Genomic DNA, 3,948 nt, shown 5'->3' on the forward strand with positions numbered 1-3,948 from the left:
GATTAAACTGCGTCGTTTTGAATCCTCCCTTGGCAGCCTTATTTGGACCGGATATGTGGGCTCTTTGGGCTTATGATTTTGGGCCAATTTTGGCTCAACTTCAATTAAATACACTAGCCCCATCCCTTAACCCCCTTAACAAACTAATTTAAAAAATCTAATTCAAAAAACCTACAAAAAACACATAATAAAATTATTAAAAATATAATGTAAAAGAAAAAAAAGAAAAAAAAAAGAAAAAAAGAACAAAAATTAGGCATTTACAACTATAAATCCTCTTACTCACATTAAATCAAATTGAGATTAAACGGATATGGTGATTATTTGGAAAAAATTTCCCTTTACCCCGTAAAAACAAAATAATTTTAGAAAGTCCCAAAGAAATATGGTCATAACCTACCCTTTCATCCTTCACTTTTCTCCTCTCCCACTTGCTCTTTCCATCGCATGGGTCAGAAACGGATTCAAAATTTAAATTTTATGGATTCAGCTTTCAAGCTTTTAGTATTGAACCATACGTGTCCATATTTACTATTTGTTGCAATTTTAGTAGATTTGTAAACATAAATTTATGCTTTATATCGAAAGTTATGAGTTCAATTGAACTCGTACCTATAATTCTATATCCGCCCCTGTATGGGGTAGAAAACACATAAATTACAGAGAATTCAAGAATGTGACGGAAAAAAAAAAACTTTCTTTCCCTCTTTGTTAATAGCAGCTAATCTCGAATGGTGGTAATTGATTTCCCTTGCACATGCTAGGTCCTCCATTGATTCTAGTGCAGAAAATGTTACTATCATTAACCTTGACAAAGTCAAGAACTCAAGATACATTGTACTTTTCGGTCCAAGCAAGTGTAGCTTTGTGTTATAATCCTTCCGGTCCAAAATAAGTATTTTTTTTGGATGTTTTCACACAGATTAAGAAATCCACTTTTTAGCATTAATTAGCAATAGAATTGACCATATTAACCTTTACTATCTCACATAAAGACTCCTAACATATATTCCAACAGTATTTACTCCAAGGACAATGTAGGAAAAAAATAATTAATTCATTCTTGAAATCTGGAAAAATCACTTATTTTGGACCACAAGAAAAATGCCAAAAAATCACTTATTTTGGACCGGAGAGAGTACTATATTGTACTTATTTATTGACCGTGTCAAATGGACAGTCATTACACCAGCTTTTTTATTTTTTTACACCAATAATTTTGCACTTTCAGCCGAATTCAGATGATTGTATGACGTGAACTCCCCTTTCCCTTTTTTTCTTTTTTCTGAACGGACCTTCAGGTGCTCGAACACAGCGCAGTATAGCTTTTACTTTTGAATATTTAACAGTAGTTGAATATATATACCCCCTTAGTCCGCAGCTGTCATTAGAAAAGTATTATACATAATGTAGCTGCGGAGAAAACTGCTATACAAATTAACTCTGATTATTCGACTACTTAGCCTATCATTGAACCTGTAAAATGTCATCAGCAAAATGGTATTGCGCTCTATCTCTATTGCTTTTTTGACTGTCACCTGTCATCACCCTATTCATAATTAACTCACAAAAGAGTCACTGTCTTTTTCTTTGTGGATACATGTGGCACGTCCACATGCTCTCATGTAAACTCCACAAATTTACGCCTCTAACATAGGTAACTTCCTCAAATCATCTGTACTACCTATTGGAAGATGAATAAAATACGCAGTTGGTTTTTTTTTAAAAAAAAAAAACATAAGTAATGCAGAAACCCTATTCGTTCTTCTTCTTTTACCCAAAATCGGGTTAGTCGTTCTACGAAGAATTATAAAAGACGGGAATATTTAATTTATCGCCATTAAACTAATTTATCGCCATTAATATGTGCGATAGTTGGTTGTCTATTACGTGAGGAAGATAACATTCAATTACTTAATCTTTCCATCAATAGAATAACATATCAAGATTTGTTTGCCGTATTAAAATAAATCTCTAGCGCTTTGCTCTAATGATATATACAGCACCTCTACCATCAATCGATACGTAAGAACCACACCGGAGAAAGAAACATAGTAAAGGACATCTTAATTTTATTCCTTCTTAATTAAGAACAATTTTAGCGACTATTTATATTCTTAAGGCTGACCAGATTTTAGCTTTTAAACAGAGAGATTTTTCTCTTTCTTTCTCTCTTTTCGAAAAGTTACTGTAATTATTGAGAAAGAAGCCTCCCCCTTCATGCTAGTAATAGTTTTCTCTGATGTTTTAACTGTTTTAAAGTAGGTGTCCAGCAGGTTCAAGCCCTTGCATGAAAATAGACTCTTACAGAAATATAGTAAGAGTAATTTTTTATATGAATTTAACCTGTTATAGCAGGTCGCTTACAATTTATTATAGGTTACTAATTAATTTATTAAATAGAGTAACCCGAAATTTAAATGACCATATTAAGTAAATATTTTATCTGCGGCTGAAGATAAGAAGTTTTCGTCATGATCAAGCTTTTTTTCGATCAATTCTCTACCACTAGTACTGTCTATTCAACTGCAAAAGGAACAAAAAGAGGAACATTTGCTGGGTTATTTACTTAATAATTTGATCTGTCGCTGTGCAACAAATTTTAATTACCACTTAGTACTTTAGAAAGTGGTGGTTTTCTAACTTTGATTGGAGTTACGATCAGGTACTGTTGAAAGTGCCCTATTTCATTCAATGAGTGCGTATACAATAATGTGAATTCTACTTTCTGTTTTGAGGAACTTTCTCATTAACAAGTACTATAAGAAAGTATTTTTAATGTAACAATCATTTCCTATTTTAAGAATCACATGAGAGAGTTCTTTCTTCGACATCTGGAAAGTTGAAGTAGCTTTTAAGCAGATAGGTTAAAGAACGTACAATTTTCGTAAAATGGACCAACACTAAGATTCGCATAAAAAAGTTCTTTTTCAACATCTGGAAAGTTCAAGTTGCTTTTGTTGGGAAAATAAGTTTAATAATAGAATGTAAAGTACTAAATTTGGTTAAGCTGGACGGCATAATAATATCACTTCATTCCTACCTGATTGATACTAACAAATATCACATGAATCATTCGTTTGGAAAGAAAAAAGACTATTGCATGTGCTGTATAAAAGCTGTTTGAGAAATACTCTTCATGTTCAGTCGCTAAATTCAAGAAATTAAATGCGTTCGTGTCAAAAAATTGCCCACGCATGCCTGTGCTTCAGTAGTACTCCTATATAAAGAGCTAGTACGAATTCTGGACTTTCAGCTTTATGCAGATTCCAAGTTTGAATGCCCCTTCAATTTTCCAAATTTTTACAGTCATTTTGAGAATAAATAACTCACTAAAACCCTTCACTGAAACCTTGGGGTTGTAGGTAGGGGGTGCTGACCATCGGAGCAACCCCTCTTGTCGAAATATTTGTCTTTTATTGATTGATTGCGCTATAGAACTCAAACTTCCTTATTTGTTGTATCTATTTCAAACTAATGTTTAGTTCCAAGTAAATCATGACTTCCCCTCGCTCCACTTTGATATCACTGTGTTTCAATGTGCTGATTTGGTCGATAATTAGAAACAACTAGAAAAATAAATGTAATAGGGTGGGAGTGCTAATGTCAGCGGTTCTATGGTGTAGTGGTTAGCACTCTGGACTTTGAATCCAGCGACCTGGGTTCGACTCCCGGTAGGACCTTTATGGCATCTCTTTTTTGTTGCTAAGCAAACTTTCGCTGTTATGCCAATATTGTACACGAAAGCCATATCATTCTACAGTTCAAGCCCGTTTTGCAAAAACTATAAGCACAAGAAGATGCACCAGAACGAAAAAGATCCAATAAAGTTTTGGGCCACAAAGAAGGACCTGGTGAAGTGCATACATAGCTTTTTAGGATGGGACTTTGATACAGTTACCCACAAAAATAAAACTATTTACCCTTGTCTACCCATTTGTTTTTCTA

General features: G+C 33.7%; 1 non-coding gene across 1 annotated transcript; it reads left to right on the forward strand.

Moving 5' to 3' along the window:
* The first annotated feature begins 3,611 nt into the window (after window positions 1-3,611).
* On the forward strand, window positions 3,612-3,683 carry TRNAQ-UUG. Its single transcript has one exon. It is a non-coding gene; the product is annotated as a tRNA-Gln (tRNA).
* The last annotated feature ends 265 nt before the right edge of the window (window positions 3,684-3,948 follow it).

This window comes from Nicotiana attenuata, unplaced genomic scaffold, assembly GCF_001879085.1.
Source record: "Nicotiana attenuata strain UT unplaced genomic scaffold, NIATTr2, whole genome shotgun sequence".
NCBI lineage: Eukaryota > Viridiplantae > Streptophyta > Magnoliopsida > Solanales > Solanaceae > Nicotiana > Nicotiana attenuata.